Source organism: Typopeltis vanoorti, chromosome 16, assembly GCF_054136105.1.
Source record: "Typopeltis vanoorti isolate ZY-2024b chromosome 16, IOZ_Tvanoo_1.0, whole genome shotgun sequence".
Taxonomy (NCBI): domain Eukaryota; kingdom Metazoa; phylum Arthropoda; class Arachnida; order Uropygi; family Thelyphonidae; genus Typopeltis; species Typopeltis vanoorti.
The window spans coordinates 55967650-55986397 of record NC_143564.1 but is presented as its reverse complement, the minus strand read 5'-3'; the positions used below and the strand labels follow the sequence as shown (position 1 = coordinate 55986397).

Sequence of the window (18748 nt, the reverse complement as noted above, 5' to 3'; positions counted from 1 at the left end):
TTATTTCTCATAAAAAAGAACCATTTCCTCCCAGTATTATTTTTGACAACACCCAAATTTCCAGACAGTTTGAGATTTCTATTCTTTGAATTAACCTGACATCAAGCCACTCCTGGCATAAACACATTACAACCATTGCATCCTCAGCTTCTAAAAAACTATGATTTCTCTTTTGCTCAAGATGATACCATGATATTAACAGCTACTCACCCCTGAATAGCTGTTAACCTCATACAAATCACAAATCCACCTGGTCATTGAATACTGCTCTCACATATGGGGCGGGGCCCCCAAAAGTTTCCTCAAAATGCTTGACCAAATATAGAGGAGAGCAGTCAGACTTATTAATGACCCATCTTTTATCACCCCCCCCCTTTTGCACAGACAATTGGTTTCTGCACTGTGTGTATTCTACAAATATTTCCATGGAAGATGTTCATCTGAAATAGCATCAATAATTCCTCCACTTAGTACTAAGCTCATTGGAACACGTGCAGCTGCTGCTCAACATCCCTTCACAGTGCACCACAGAACAGGTTTCTTCTCTTCCTCCTTCATCCCTGCAACTGTATTGTGGAACAATCTTTCCCCTGTTGTGTTTCCCAAGGAATACAATATACAGTCTTTCAAATCAAATGTGAACAAGTTCCCCCTTTCCCAACATTTTTTTCATGGGCTATATTTTTTCAAAATAAAAAAAAAAAAAAATATATATATATATCTACTTTATATATATAAAAAGATAAACTGAAATTTTAAATGGTTTTATGTCATGTTTTTTGTCTTACCAGCTTACCGGCTTACCAGTCCGGAACTCGGGGGGGGGGTGCCGTAGGTGCTAGGGGGCAGAGCCCCGTAGTATATATATATTTTAAAGAATAAATATTTAATGACTTAAACCGAGATAAAATATGAAGTTTTAATGAAAATGATACAACTAGTTTCAGCCTTTTACAGCCTTCTTCAGGTATCCACTAAAGGTAGAACACAGTAATAAAAATTGAAGTTACAAAAAACTGAATTACAGGCAAAAAATGCAATACATAATTGACACAAAAACGTTGTATTTTTCAAGTTGTTCTATCTAACGCACTATTGTTTGTTGCATGCGAGCTTGCAAGTTCTCATGAACGCCAGTATTGAACAACTGCAGCATGGCTATCAGGGATGTTGTAACTCAAATTGTTGTTCAAATGTTCAGGATTAAGGAGGATTTACCTGGACTCCATGATTTTCTGTTCAAGCTCATCACTGCAGCGAAAAATGTTTTCGGATTTATCCCAGCAAACTGAGTGACTCTGTAAATCATTATGAGGATTGTTTGAGAAAAGAACATGACTGGATAGGGCAGATGCATGTGATCTTTTATAGGAGATGTCTCTCTTATACTACTCTATACAAAGTTCAACAAATTTGTTAGTCTGTCCAAAATAAGGAATATTACAATCGCACCACATCTTGTAAACACCTGGATATTTCAGTTTGTGATGAATAGGCTTCAGATGGCTTATAAGAGAATGGATGGCTTATTAGATGGCTTATATATATCCTTTGCAGCTGTTAGTCTGCTGCCATTACTATCCACCAATGTCAATCTGCTATAATTATTCTTCCTCATATTCTCATATTATTCTCATACCCCTTTTCACCACACTCTTGCATGACTTTTAGGGATGGCCTCTGGTTCTTACCCTCTCACCTTCTACTTTTTTTATAATACCCTCACTAAATTAAATGTCTCTATGTTTCAGTAAGAAAATACTGTGAGTAGACATAATTAAAATTATAATAACGGAATTAACAGAATGCAGGTTTAGTGATTATTATGGGGGATTTTAATTATGGTGATATCAATTGGAAGGAGGAAATATCACGTAGAAAAAAGGAAATGGAGTTCATACATCTTCTATGAGATAATTTCTTGAAATAGCACATAACTGAAGGGACACGTGGTGGGAGAGTGTTGGACCTGGTTATTGGTTCAGAGGATATATGTATAAGTAAGGTGTCCTCGTTACCTCCAATTGGTGAAAGCGATCATGTGATATTGACTTGGGAAGTTGCAAAATCTGTGGATTTTTCTGTTAAGAAGAGGTATATATGGAACTACAGGTTAGGTAATTATAACAAGCTTCAGAGTGAGCTTTCAGCCATCCCCTGGCGGAACATATTGCAGGGGAAAGATATTAGCAGTGCATGGGATAAAATCAGCAGGTATCTGAGTAAAGCAATATCAGATTGTGTCCCCATGGTCAGGAAGACAAACAAGGTAGGCGTTAGATGGATGAGCAGTAGTATCAAGCTTGATCTGCAAAAAAAGAAAATGTTATGGAGAATGTACAAGGAGAAATGCGATCAGTACACCAATGAGCAGTACATGGCTCCAGCTAGGAGGTTACCAGAATAGTAAGAAAAGCTAAATCAGATTATGAGAAGACCTTAGCCAATGAGATCAAGGGTAATCCCAATGAGTTCTTCTACTATGTGGCAAGTAAAAGGAAGAATGACTTCGGAAGGATAACTTTAGTGTGTGCTGATGGTATTGAGGTGACAAAATCAGATGTAATAGTCGAGTTACTGAGTGATCACTTTTCAAAAGTCTGTCACCCAAGTGAGGATATCTCTGTACCTGTAGCAATAACTAATGTGAGAATTGAAGCTTAGAAATCAGAGGTATTTAATATATTGCAAAATTTAAATGCAAACGCTGCTATAGGTTTAGATGGAATATCAGCTCGGGTGTTGTTTGAATGTGCAATGGAATTTTCAACCCCTCTTACTTGGTTATTTAACTTAAGTTTGAACTCTGGTATGGTCCTTAGGGAGTGGAAGTTAGGCAAAGTGGTTCCTTTGCATAAAGGTGGCTCTAAAACTGTGGTCGTTAATTACAGACCAATCACCATCTCTGGAGTAGTGGTAAAAGTATCACCCTACCCCAGTCCTGAAGATACTTTCAGGCGCAAACTTTGTTTGCTCACACTTGGATAAAGGATTAAACTAAATTTATTATAAATATTGGAAAAGTTGGTTAAAGACAAAATTCAAGAATGGGTGGATCAGGATATGATACTCTATAGAGGCCAAGATGGTTTTGTTAAAGGTAGATCCTGCCTTAGCAATCTATTAATTTTTCATAATAGAATAACATCTGAGTTGGACAAAGGAACTGGCTACACAGTAGTACTTCTGGATTTTGCTAAGGCTTTTGACAGAATACCCCATGGAACACTGTTATGCAAATTGGAGCAGATGGGAATGGATACTAAATTGATGATATGGATAGGAGAATGGCTCAGGGAGAGATACCATAAGGTGGTGTATGGAGGAGCTGAGTCCTGGATGACCAGTGGTGTGCCTCAGGGCTCTGTGCTTGGGCTATTATTGTTTAATTTGTATATAAATGATATAGGAAATGGCTTAAAGGGAGATATTCAGTTGTTTGCTGATGATGCAAAGTTGGGTAGTGCAATAAAAAATCAAGCTGATGTTGAAAGTTTGCAGGATGATTTAAATAAGCTGGTAGAATGGGCAAAAGGTAATGGATGTCAGTTCAATGTGGTAAAGTGTAAAGTCATGCATTTTGGGATTAAAAGATTACCAGCTGTGTACTACATTGATGGAACAGTACTCCAAGAGATTGATGAGGCTAGGGACTTAGGGGTGTTGGTAGATAGGGAGATGAAGTTCAGGGGACACATTGCTAAGGTGTCCAAGATTGCACATAGGATTACTTGGATGTTGAGGAACACACTGACATCCAGAGATAAAGAGGTTATTATTCCCCTTTATAAAGCGTTGATACTTCCACATTTGGATTACTGTGCTCAGGTCTGGTCACCTGTATTCCTTGGAGATGAGGAAGCTGTGGAGAGGGTTCAGAGAAGAGTGACTAAGTTGGTGAGTGATGTAAAAAATGCTCCCTACATTGATAGATTGAGAGCTTGTGGATTGCAGAGGTTGGTTGATTTTTTTCAACCAACTTTTGATTGACTTTTCCAGTAACACTATTATCCTTCATTTGCCACAACAACTTTCTCAATTTTCTATCAACATTTTTTTTTTTTTTCACCATGTGCCCACAATTACCACTAATTCTGATGCCTGCTCTTTCCTTCATTGCAAAGCATCAGCTATTTGTTTCATTGTTCCACCAAGAAAGCATGTTTTGTGTACTTTATTAGTCATGATATCTGTAATGATCAAGTCCTCATATAGTGATATAAGATTATCTTTTGACTCACTCTTCATAACACTAACTTCCACCTTTTCATTCATATCAGCCAATCTCTTCTTTAGGTATGTAATCTCATCTTCCAGATGCCTCATTTCTCTTTCTATTTTCACTAATTTTTGCCCAAGCTCTTCTACTACAGTTTTGACTCCAATTCTCATTTCTAATCGCTCTGATCTATCAAAGAATTTTTCACATATATTAATGTTTCCTTCTTTTAGTTCACTCGAACAGTCCACAAGAAAAATTCAAGGCAGAATTTGATCTTTGTACCAAAGCATTCTGTGCCACTGACATGTGCTTCTTTATGGACACCATTTTGAGAAGCAGAACCAGTAGAAACAAACAAGTAGTAAACACACAATTAAACAAACAAATTGCAGAAACAAATACTACTGATGAGCACTTGTATCCAGCATGGAAAAATGAAGCACAATTTATGAAAAATAGCTACACTGTACACTGTTTGCAAACACTTTTCTTAGATATTATTTTACTGCAATTTTTTCATACTGCTCCTCTAAGTAGATAACAGTATTTGTAGTATCTTCTGCTTATTTTTTAAAGGGACACCCCTATCGAAAATAGGGTGCTCCTTTAATTTTTTTAACTGTAATTTTTTAAACTTGCCATGATGCTGCTGCCAATAGATGTTAAAAGTTGAAGTGTGATGTAATTAATTAAATTATATTTATTCTTCTAATGATTGATAAGTCCAAAACAAAAATAAGAATTATGCCTGTTCAATGCTCAACCACTTTGATGTAATATATTTCCACATGCTATTGCTTCTTCTTCTTCCTCTTATTATTATTATTACCCCAAGACTTCATGGAGTCAAAGACTCATCTGGGAGGTCCTTTTATCACACACACAGCTCATCATACCGTATCTTAAACACACTCAAACTCCTTGCAGACACCACACTCTCAGGCAAGGCATTCCAATCATTTACAACTCTGCATGAAAAAAACCTGCTTCTCAATCCCCTACTCACACCCTCTTTATACAGTTTCCAGGGATGACCTCTGGTTCTCCCCCGATCTCCCACTTTTTCCTGTAGAACTTCTCCAGCATTGATCCTATAACAACCCCTTACTAACTTGTAGGTCTCTATCATATCTCCCCCTCTTCCTCCTGTCCACCAGACTCTGCAAATTACATCTTCTCAATCTTTCCTCATACTCGACATTCCAGAGGTTAGAAACTACCTTAGTCAGTCGCCTTTGGACGCTTTCCAACATCTCTTCATCCTTCTGAAAACCAGGTGACCAAATCTGGGCACAATAGTCCATGTGTGGCCTAATTAAAGCCTTATGCAATGGAACAAAAATCTCCCTACTTCTACAAGTCTGTGTCCTCCACATCATTCCCAGAAGCCTTTGTGTTGTCTTCACAACTTTGGCAATGTGTCCCGTAAATTTCAGATCCTTATCTACTATCACCACCAGATCTCTTATTTCCTCCACCTCCAACAATATATCCTCACCCAAGCATAAATTCTGCATCGCATCTTTGTTGTTCAAATTTTAAAACCTTACATTTTGCAACACTGAACTTACATCCCCATTTCCATGCCCAATCACTCAATTTATTCAAGTCTTCTTGTAAGGCCACAACATCTTTCCTACTCTTCATGGTTCATCCCAACTTTGCATTATCTGCAAACAGCTGAATATCTATATCCAATTCTTCACCAATATCATTAATATACAAGTTAAACAGTAATGGCCCAAAAACAGATCCCCGAGGCACTCCATTAGTGACTTTCCTTTTCCTGGATATCGCTCCCCCATACACAACTTGTTGATACCTATCAGATAGCCAGTCTTCAATCCAAATGCACTAATCTACCATCCAACCCCATCTGCTCTGGTTTGACTGTCAACTTATCACGAGGTACTCTATCAAAAGCCTTTGCAAAATCTAAGTATACTACTGTGTATCCCTCTCCTATATCGAAGGAAGCAGTTCACTTTATTGTAATAAGTAAGTTGTCCATCAAAGATTATACCATTGTTGTCTACCCAACTCTGGATCCTAGTTCTCACAAGCTTCTCCAACAACTTAACCACAACACCTGACACACAGATAGGCCTATAGTTTGATGCTTAAGTTCGAACCCTCCTTTATGAAGTGGCTCAATCTTGCCCTCCTTACACTCCTTAGGAACTTGACCGAGTGCTAACTCGTATTAAAAAAATATGTCAAGGCAGGTGTCAACTCCCTGGCACATTCCTTCAGAATAAATGGTGATATATTATCAAGTCCCACAGCCTTATTAACATCTAGTTTGCTCAACTTCCCATACACTTCTTGCTCACTTACAGTCAGTCTCTCCTCCCCATCATCAACTGCTCTCAATCTCTCCATGAAGTCATATTCACAAGATTGAAAGACCTTTATGAACTGCTCATTTAGTATCTTCACCACACATTCTGCAACAGCTGTCTTTATACCATTTTCTCCAATCAATGTCATCCTTCCATAATCATTATTTCTTTTGCTGGCTAATATTGAAAGAACTCCTTAGGATTCTTTTTGGATTCGTTAGCTAACTGCTGTTCATACCTCACTTTAGCTACCCTCACCAACCAAGTCACCTGCCTTACCTGGTCTTTGTAGACCTCATGGAATTGGTTATTTCCACTTCTCTTATGCTGCCTCCACAATGCCCTTTTTCTCTATATCGCATGCTTAATCTCTTTATTCATCCATCTCACACCTACCTTATTTAACCTTCTCACCCTTGGAATAGACATTGCATCTACTAGATAGTTTTTGAAAATCCCCCAAGCTGCATTGATCTCTTTTCCAGCTAATTCCTCATTCCATGCTACACCTGCAAGCTGTCTCCTGAGCTCGTCATTATCAGCCCCCTTGTAGATCCACATATACCCTTTTCTCACAGAGGTCCTCACACTGCTGGCAATAAGCCAGGTAATCATCTCATGGTCACTCTCACCAATTGGTGGATGATTTGACACATCATTTATATTTACATCCTCTGATGAGATGACCAAATCCAAGACCCTCAATCCTCGCATGCCCTTTGTTACATACTGTCTGAGGTAGTTATCTATCAAAAACTCAAGGAACTCATTTTCTTTACTTCCAGTTGCTATATCTCATCATTCCAGTCTATATCGCCATAATTAAAATCATCCATAATGATACCCTTTTCTTATTTGCTTGGCTAATTTGATCATACATTTAATTATCACCACCATCCATATTACCTGGTCTATAACAACATCCAATCAAGTATTTGATTCCATTCACCTCTATCTCACACCATACTGCCTCAAAACCACTGGCACCATTTTCCTCTCGCGTCACATTCTCTCTATCATTCAATCCTTCTAATTTTCTAACTCTTGATCCCTTCTTCTCATTTTCACTCTCATTCATCCTTTTGAGTTTCCATACTTTCGGTCCATGCGTCCAACTTTCGCTATCATTCATTCTTTCGATTTTTTCCACTTTCGAATCCTGTGTCACACTATTTCCGGTTTCATTTGTTCTCTCAATTTCGTTTCCTTCTGCCACTCTCGCCTCACTTTCGTTATTTTTATCATCCATTACGGTTCTCAAATTGCTTATTTTCTTTTTTACTGATTTTTTAACATTTTTTCACCTCTCTTTCACATCATCCTTCTCTTTCGAACGTGCACTCATTTTCCCTGCGACATTCTCGCTACTAACACTTTCTGTCATCAATTTCATATTAGCAACTCCTTGTTCAGGTCATACTTCGCACACACCCTCCTTCCATCTGCCTAAACATCCACAAATCATTTATGTAATCAAAAGAATACATGTAGCACATCTCACACTTAATGAAATGACTGAAGTCTAAGTTAAAGTCATTGAATGACAAAGCTGCCGCCATGTTTCCTCTGCCGGTTACTACTCTAATTTCTAATAATAACGAATTCGTAATTAAGTTGAGGCAAAATCTCCCACACACTAATAATACTAATAGTAGCATACAACTTTTATAGCAGCTCTTACTCAAACAAATACTCATACAATTAATTATTTGAAGAATAACTTATCTCAATCTGGAGCTCTTCTTACACATGTCCCCCATGCTTGCCTCACAAGCGCCCTCTCCTTCTTCTTCTTTTTTTTTCTTTTCTTGGGCTTGTTATTGTTGTGGTCTTTTTTTGTTTAATTTATCTTATATTTGTTTTCTTAATGAACAAACCATTTATAAGTATGATTTTTTAAAAAGTAACTTGGAGTAATTTATAGTTATTTAGTTAGTTGAGGATTCTGGTTTTACCAACAGGGACATATGGATGTGAGCCTTGGAACCTAAAGAAATTGGATAGGAAAAAAATTGCTGTTTTTGGGATGTCATGTTGTAGACAGCTGTTGAGGATATGCTGAAAGGCAGACAAACAGATGGGTGCTAGGAAGGATCGATAGAACTTTAAGGCTTCTTTAGGATATTGACAGAATAAAGTTGAAATACTCTGGACAAATTGAAAGGATTGCAGGAGGACTTCTCAAAACAGTAATAGAAGGTAATGTTCTTGGAAAAAGAGGAAGAGATAGACTCTCAATGAGATGGATGGATGTTGTGTCTGAAGTGACTGGTCTTCAGGGAGTTGAAGCCTTCAGAAAAGCATGCAACAGGACCACCTGACAAGGACTGATGTGGCATATCATTGAGCTTCAGAATAGTTATATGGCATTTGATGATGTCTAATGAATAGATGATGATGATGTGCATGTGTGTGTGTGTGTGTGTGTGTGTGTGTGTGTGTGTGTGTGTGTGTGTGTGTGTGTGTGTGTGTGTGTGGTTATAGCTTTTTTTGGCTGTTTAAGGGCAGCTATATATATATATATGCCACCATCTAGGGAAATGACTATGAGCAAGGTGGTTTCCTGTTGCCTTCCTTGCTGTACTATATCCTATGACTGTAGCCTGTGTGTTTACGGGGCCAGTTTGCCTGCTTGCAGGATGAAAACCGCCAGTTTATCTGGGATGGGAAAAACCCTGCTGTCCTGCGCCCAAGACCGGCTAACTTGGCTGTGGCCGAGGGAGATCCTTAAACTCTTCATGTCTTCAATGAGAATTAAACCTAGGACACTCCTTCCCCAGGCATATGGTTGCTAAGCACATAGGCACTAGGCTAACCACGTGGACATGATGATGATGATATAGTTATTTAAAAAATGAATTATAGGACTGAATATACTATGCACAATTAAAGCACAACATGAAGAAGAAGAAACAGTTATCTAATTTATATTACATAATATATGGTTCCACTGAGAGCTCTGCATTTAGCGAAATCCATGCTCACTGGGTTATATTTTAATGTGTATTTAAATGAGAGAGAGAGAGAGAGAGAGAGTATTTATCCAGACCATAAGGACCTAAATAAATAATTATTATCTGTATGATATAAACAAACTCATATATATATATATATATATATATAAAATTCTACTAGAAATACAGACATTAGTAAACTTTTACTTAAAAAATAAACATAATATACATAAAAGTATACAACTATACATAAAAATATATGATACAGTGGTATTGTGCTTCAAGAACAGCACTATTTCATTGACATTAAAAATGAAATTTTAATCATCTTTGAATCTTACATGTGAGAAATATAACCAGTTCCATTAATGTCATAATATTAATAGAATAAAATTCATCTTTAAGGCTCCAGTCACAGCACTGATAGAAAATACAAAAATAGCAACTGAGAAAAAAGACACTATGAATTTGCCATTTATTTGCATCTATTTACTTTAAGTGGATATTAGCTACTCATCTCTTGTTCATGACAGGAATGCATTATGGATTGACTGACTTATATTGTGCATAAGCCATAAGCCAACCTTTGGAGGAAAAAAAAATTATGTTTTTTAATTTTTTTTTATTTCTAAATATAAATCAATGGAGGAACATAGTAATATTTTTGTATCAGCTAAGGGTATTGCAGGAATCACCTCTACACTAAAAATGCAGGATTTATTCTGATTATTATTATTTTTTTGTTATTTTTTTAATGTAATTTCTTTTTCTTGTAAAATTTCAGGGTGATATTCAACAATTACAAATTATTCCAAGCCCAGAAGCAGCTTATGAACAATGTACAGAATATATACCTGATTGTGATAAACCTCTCCTTTATGCCATTGCCTCAGAAGATAATCTGTACCCTGTTTATCCAGAAGAAGTGACAGAAGAAAATCTTGACAAGTCAGAGGATGAAGAATATCCAGTTGATTTAGAAGTTATACCAGAAACAACAAATTTCAGTACAGTGGTATGGACAAGTTTTTTTATTATTTATTTTTTGCTTGAAAATAAATTGGTTTTGAAGTAAAGCCAGTTTATGAACAGTTTTTTGAATGCATTTGCTTGTACACAGTATAAATGACCGGGATTGATCACAAGTGTTAACTATATCAGGTGTTTAGCCATTAGAATGAATTTTTTACTTTTTAACTTTTACTGTGTACAAGAGCTTCTTAATACTATTAAATAACATATAAAACTAATATTTCATAATTTAAAAAGGAGTCAACAGACACCATGGTGTGAGGAACAAATAGCCATGGTGCCCACCGTAATAAGATGTAGTAGGACTTCCTTTCACTGCAGTGACTGCAACAATCCTAACAGACATACTTTCCACAAGTGTATAATAGTAATCAATGGGAATTTGGACCATTCTTCCTGTAGGCATGTAATGAAGTCCTAGACTGTTGTGGGGTGAACATTCCTTGACCTTAATTGATACTCCATCCCACAGATGTTCAATAGGGTTGAGATCAGGGCTCACTGGAGGCCAGCAAAGTGTGGTGACATTCATTTCCACAAACTACGTAGTTACAGCAGCCTTATGACGTGGTGCATTGTTCTTTCTGAAAGAGTCAATGGTCAGTTCCATAGAAATGCCACAAAGTAGGAATCATTGCACTGTCCAGATTGTTCAGATATCTCTTGGAGTTCAGTGTTTGTGGCCCCACAAACAGAGATTAAAAGGCCATACCAGGAAAAACAGGATCATACCATCACACTGCCATGTCTTAATTTCATAGTTGGGGTTACGTCATACCCACACTCCTCCATCTGTGCGATGAGGGTGTGGCATGATTTGTCTTTCCATAACATAACTTTCCAAGCTTCCACATCCCATTATACAGGCTCTTTGCACTACTGAAGGCGAATGTTGCATGTTTGTTTGGTTAAAGTGGGGCTTGGATATTTTGGTCCTACCATGGTAAAAACCTATGTTATGAGCTTTGGTTCCGAATTCAGATTCATGTTCCAGATGATGCCTGGAACTCTGCATTCAATGCTTCAACTGAATAATAACAATAATAATAATAATTTCTTTCCATATTATCCTTCATAGCACCCTATTGTCACATTTGGTAAGTGTGGCAGTCATCCACTGCAGGTAGCACATGCAATTGACTCCCTGCTCTTCCATCTCATTATGGTATCATACTGAGATTGTTGAAAAATTGGGCCATCCCTGGGATGGGCCAATTTGTCAGCAGTTTGCTGAACAGATAGGTTTGCAACATGGCATCCTTTGACAATGACTCATTCAAACTCCTTAGTTCCCTTCTCATAGCCATTTCATCCAAACACAGTTGCATTGACTTGGGAGCATCATATTCCTCCAATTTATAATGACTACAAACACATGATTTGTATAATGGACAACCACCTTGCCCATGTGGTTGTCCATTGACTTCTTTTCAAACAGTGTGTTTGTTGGGTGTTTACAACATTTAGGAGTTAAAAAACAAAACAAAAACAATAAAACTGAAAAACTTAGTGAAAGCTACTTACCATCATTTTTTTAGTTCCCATATTGTAGTCCTCATGAAAGTTGCTTAAATGTCAAAACTAAATAATTTGAAGGAGTCCTCTGCATTATATGTAATGAATGCAGAGAACTAGCAGAGATTTTGACCCATTATCTATTCCTCATTATGTCTTTTTATTAGGTTTCCACCATAATGAATGCAAGATGATCTGGTGATTTTGATATTTGGAACAGAAACAAAAATGATGTTGCATTATGATGAAATATCATAGCTGTCGTGTCACCTAAGTTAATTAAACAGTACTCACAGTTTTTTTTTTTTTTGTTTAATCAAGGAAGAAGAGCAAATAATGAAAAATTAGCTACTTGTAACAACTTCAAATTTATTGGAATTAAAGAAATGTTCCATCAGTGTTAGAAGAAGGATTACAAAAATACCATGATTCTGATTTTTAGTGGAACCTGTGGCATAGTAATTAAATAATAAAGCAACACGTAAAAACCACAGTGGTATCTTTAATTAATAAAAGGACAGATATTTCGTACTAAAATTAATAGTACATCTTTAGTGTCTGTAACAATAATAGGAATGGAATACAAGCAAAATGTTCATTGGATCACCTATTAAAATACAATTGTTACCACCTGCCAGGAAATAATAGAAATAACAAATTTAATCTATTAAGATAAATGGTTTTTACATAAGATAAAAGTCTCCCAGATCTTTGAGAGAGACATTCAGTCATTTCTATTTAAATTCGGTCAGTGTAAGATAGTTTCACAACTTTCTTTGAATAAGCGTTCATATTTGAATCTGCATCTATGGAGGAGAACTGCTTTATTCCACTGGACACTATGAGTAGAGTCAATACTGTGCTGCACCAGACCAGACTTCAGAGGTTTGTTATAATCAATATAATATTGATGTTCTTTTATTCTTTTTTCCAAAGAACGGCCAGTTTGTCCAAAATAAGAGACATCGCATTCGCAAGGTATTTGGTAAATGCCAGCCAAAGATAGAGAAGACAGTTTATCCTTTGTAGAAGGTAATAAAGAAGAAATTTTGTTGATAGGAAAGTCTGCATACCACATGTCTCAAAAATTTGGCATTCTTAAATCTCTAATTCATAGAGCTCATAAAGTTTGCTCTTCCCCAATAATCTTACAACAAGAACTTTCCATCATTAAAAAGTTAATGGAATCAAATGATTACAACTCCAATCAAATCCTACAGGACAGATGAACTAACAAATGTGCAGTTGACAGATGTAGCAGATTATGCCAGCCTGGTTTGCCCAGCGGATGGCATGTCTATTCAACAAGCAGTAACGTTTGAATCCCAGCATGGTTTCCCAATTATCTAACCCTTAGCTAATATGTAGTACAAATATATTATAGGTTTACAACCCTTAATTATGTTTAATAGAAAGAAAATAGCACAAAAGAAATAATTAAACACAGGTTTAATAAATTTGGTGTTTCATTTCTGTCAGAGACATCTTCTAGGATACAATATAAAATTTGTAATAATATATACAAAAGCACACAAAATAAGTGGAAGATATTAGACTAGAAGTCTGAAGTCTTAAAGGGGCAACCTCCATGGGTGCTGGTAGCCAGCCTTGGCTATTGGGTGGAAATTCTAAGAATTAATGCTTTCCAAATCTTGGAAGTTTAACTCAACCATATTTGTTTAGATCAGTTTGCTTTTTTTTAAAATCTGCTGCCGATTCCAAAAAATAAATCTTTAAAGTTGGTATTTGTTGTGAGGCATAGTAGTTTTTTCCCATTTGATTGACAAGCAAGTGCAAGAAATGTGAGTCATGTTGAAAGCAGGAGAATGAAGCAATAAACAATGTAAGGCAGGAAAGCAATAGTGTTGTAAAAAGTATTTTAGAGAATGTAGTGAAGAGAGAGTAAATAACAATGTGCAAAATATCAATGAGGGTATCAAGGAAGTAGCTGAAAGTAATATTGGTGATGAGTTGACATTGTGGAGAGAAAATAGTATACTTATACAGACTCCATCAGAGGAAAAGATGTGAGCTCGAGTGACTGGAAAAACAACTGACATGCGGTTCAGCAGTATAGAGAATGAAAGAAAAAGTGAATGGGAAAAGTATAAAAAGTGCAAGAAACTGGGAATATAGAGAAAGTATTGTATGGAGATTCAAAGATAAGAAGTGTTCTTTGAGTATTCATTAAAGTGAATTTAAAGACAAGAAGTGTCTTTAAATACACTTTATTTAAAGAAGAATACATAAAAATGATGAAAGCATATTTACCAGGTGTGAAGATCAAGGATGAAGTGAAACAGTTGATTGATTTTGCTGACACAAATGATTTGAAAGGAAAGAAATATGCAATGAGAGAGAGAGAGAGAGAGAGATCATGAAAGAGTTGTTAAAAGAAGCCAAAAATGAAGAGTGAGAAAGTAGAGATTGTAAATCTGCTGCCTCAGTAAATGAGAATATTTTGCAGGAGGAATGGTGCAGTTTATAGATGTTTGGAATGAATTTGATGGATGAAAGAACTTGTATATGCCTGAGGGACTGCATTTGATGGTTTTAGAGTTAGATGTTTGGAGAATGTGTTGTTTAATGAGAGGTTGAAAGTGCATAATTAGTAAAACTAGAAATGGTAGGGATGCAAGCATGGTGGCTAACCACTCCTGGGAAAAATGAGTTCATGTGTAGAAATGACCATGAACTGCTCAGTCAGTTTCCTAGGTTTCGACATTTTGCAAGGTTAACTGTGATCCCAAGAGGATGTGAAATGCATGTACACAAATGCCAGAAGTATCAAATAAAGGAGAGGAGATATTTGGCATCATTCAGCTCAACTTGTCTAAATATTATTGGCATCAGCAAGACATGGTTGACAGAGAATGATGTAGTTACAGGGATAGAATGTAAGAGATTGTATTTTCAGAGCAGGGAATAAAATAGGAGGTGGAGTATTATTAATGAGATAGAAGCAAATAGGACAAAATATAGTGTTGGATGGATGCCATGCATTGGCAGATTAGCACGAGTGCAGGCTGAGCAGTTTTCATAGTGGACCTCAACCTATGGGGATTGGACTGGAAGGAGGAAAGGACACATACAAGATGAAAGTGAAATTTATACAGTTACTAAGGGATAATTACCTGAAACAGCACGTGATGAAGGGGACCAGAGGTTTGAGAATGTTGGATCTGGTAATAGCATCAGAAGTTAGAGTTGCTACTGTCCATAACTACAGTAGCAACTCTAACTTTATTTGGGGAAAGTAACCATGCAGTCATATTCTGGGAGGTTGCTCAACATGTGGAATTCTCATTCAAGATGAGATTTGTGTGGAACTACAAAGCTGGCATTTATGACAAACTTAGGTGGCAGCTTGGAGCATTGTCATGGCATAAGAAGCTACAAGGTATAAATATCAGTAGTGCATGGGAAATGGTCAGAGATTGTTTGAGAGAGACAGTGTCAGACTGCATTCTGAGTCAGGAGGATAAACCGAGTAGTGATTAAGTGAATGAGTAGTGATATAAACAGGAGCTGCAAAAATAGACATCATTATGGAAGGAAGATAAACAAAAAGGTGATCAGCATGCTCATGTTCATTATCAGCAGTACAAAGCATAGGCAGAAAGGTGACTAGTTTTGAGAGAAAATTAATCTAAGCAAGGCAAAGTAAATTTAAAAGTGTTTTTTCACTGTGTAGAAAGTATGATGTGTTACTCTGGACACAAAAACCTTCAAAGAAATGGAGTAACATTCATAGCAAAGAATACAGAAAATACATTTTGGGTTATTACAACCCAGTGTCCAATAGAATAATTCTAATCAGAATAAAGGCATGCCCAGTGAATGTTCCACTCATACAGGTGTATGCACCCACTACTGTAAATATTTTAGTAGATCGCAACAAGTAATATGCAATATTGATAAAACAGATTTTCTCTTGAAAAGAAGCATAAAAGAAGATTGTACACATGGACTTTGCCAAATGGAGAATATAGAAATCAGATAGATTATATTGTTGCCAGCTGAAGATGGAGAAGTGCTATCCAATCAGCAAAACACTACCTGGTGCAGGTGGGACAGATCATGAATTATATAGCCGAAGTTAAATTGAAATTAAGGACTAAGAAGAAACAGTATCAGATTTGATTTAAATCATAAGTTGAAAAGAAATTAAAAAGTTTGAGAGCAGCTAGGGATGTAGTGAACATATTGACTGAAATTTGTCCATAGGTTTTGAAGAAGAAAATATACTGGCCTAGAGATTGGAAAACATCAGTATTCATCCCAATTCCCCCCCCCCCCCCCAAATCAAATCCCAGAGATTGTGAGAATTATAGAATCATCACTTTAATTTCACATGCAAGTAAAGTTATGCTGAAAGTGATCCAAGAAAGGCCGGAACCGTATGTGAATAGAGAAATACCACAAGAACAGGCAAGCTTTAGGAGAGAGGTGGAGGAACTAGAGACCAAATAACAAACATGAGATGGAATTTCAGATTTATTGATTACAAGAAAGCTTTTGTGGATTGTAATGAGATCAATGGGAATACCTGAGCATCTAATTCTCTTGATGAGACAGCTGTATGATAACCAAGAAGTTTTAGTAAAAAATCTTTCGAGAAACAAAGTGTTCGAGTGGAAAAAGGGATGCATCAAGATTTTATAACTGTCACCCTATCTTTTTAATACTTATAATGAATATATTATGAGAATGGCTAACTTAGACAAAGATCCAACTGGAATTAAGATTAGTGGCAGAAAAATTATTTATTTTTCTGCCACCAATCTTAATTCCAGTTGACAAGATATGCTGACAATACACCCTTCATAGCAGAAATTAAGGAAGATGTGGAGTGGTTAATTCTGTTGGTTAAGAGGGAAAGTATTAAAGCCAGGTTTAATTTAAGCATCAGCAAAAGAAAAGTGATGGCTTCTGGCAGTTTAAATGAATTTATAATAGAGGGAGATAAAATAGAAATAGTTGAAAGTTATGATTATTGGGGTCAGGAATAAGAAAAGATGGTAAATGTGATGAGGAAATTAAAAGAAGGATAGTCATGGAAAAAAAACGATGTTAAATCTGAAAATAAATTATGAAAGATAGAGGTGTGAGTAAGGTTCACAAAAGTTAGAATTGTCAAAGCAATGGTATTTCCATTAGTGCTGTATGGATGTGAAAACTGGATTATTAAGAAAGACAGAAAGCGAACTGATTTATGAACAAGAGGTCAGTTGTCTCTGGAAGTTGTACAAAAGTATGATTAGTTAGAGCATGCACACTAGGTTCTTTGCTTTTTTTTTTTTTTTTTTGGTTGGTGGAATGAATTTCAAGAGGTAGTGTGAGTTTCCCAATGGCGAATAAGTTTAAGGAGAGGTATGATAGGTATTGTGCGAATAATGGTTAATGTGGGTTGTCTCCTGCGATGAGTGATTTTGACTCCATCTAAATACTTCTTATAATAATAATAATAATAATAATAATAATAATAACAATAATTCTATATAAGATATCCAAGCTATGGTCAGCTAGACCCTGCTGATCATAGTTGTTGTGGCAGACATACTTATTTTGTTCTTCAAAGCAGGTTTGCATATCTCTCAATTTGTTCATAATATGATAATTTGCAAGAATAAGTAAATTTGTACACATCTGAGAAGAGCAGAGGAGGGAATTGATTCTTATGATCCATATAGAATGCTCCTTGTAGAAACTGACTAGAGGAAGAGTAGAGCGGCAAGAGTATATGACTGTACCTACCTACCTACCTACCTACCTACCTATGCTACGCATTGCATCGCATTACTCTCTTGCACTTTTCTCACATTTGGATGTGTTCAAGGAATGTAAGTTTTCAAAGATGACTCCCAAAACTTGGCTTCTGTAGCTACTGGAATAACAGTTCATCCCATTCTAAATTCAGGATTTGGGTGAAGAATTTGTTTTCAACAGAAGTATATGCAGACACTTTTTTCTGTTGAAAACTTGAACCCATTACTAAGAGCTCACAGAAAAATATGATCAGTTGCTTGCTGAAGTTGTTTCTCATTTACCCTCATATTACCCAGAGTGATAATAAATTGGGAAGTCATCAACATATAGAGAGCATTGTCTACAGTGGGAGGAGCTGTTCAGTGATTGGGTTAACTTTGACAGAAGTTAACCCAATCACTGAACAGCTCAGAGTAAAGTGTCACAGTAAAGACAAAGCTTTGGGGAACACCCTGTTCTTGATGATATGGCTGAGATAGCATGCTTCCCACTCTGACTTGGACAGTTTGCCCAGACTGAAAGTTTTTAATAAATACAGGAAGGTGTCCTCTGAGACCCAGGTTATAGAGGTGTGTTAACATGCCATATCTCCAGGCTATGTCATAAGCTTTTTTCCATATCAAAGAAAACTGAAACCAGATGTTCATGCTTCAGAAATGCTTCTTTTATACAAGTTTCTAAACAAACCAAATGGTCTAAAGTTGAACGATGTCTACAGAAGCCACATTGTATATTGGAGAGAACATCATTACTTTCTAAATAGCAGAGAAGTCTGTCATTAACCGTTTTCCCTAATATCTTACATAGACAGCTGGTCAGAGCTTGTGTTGGATCCTCTCTTGGTTTTGGGGTAGCAATAACAACTGATTTATGCCAAGAAGCCAGAAACTCTTCTTCTGCAAGTATTCTATTAT

General features: G+C 36.4%; 1 long non-coding RNA gene across 1 annotated transcript in view; it reads left to right on the top strand.

Annotated features, from left to right (window-relative positions):
• Positions 1 to 10452, top strand: part of LOC150098032 (uncharacterized) — an 83743-nt gene extending 73291 nt beyond the window's left edge. The window contains exon 3 of the long non-coding RNA XR_016549567.1: positions 10303 to 10452. This is a non-coding gene — a long non-coding RNA (uncharacterized LOC150098032). The remainder of the gene's footprint in view (positions 1 to 10302) is intronic.
• Positions 10453 to 18748: the final 8296 nt, after the last annotated feature.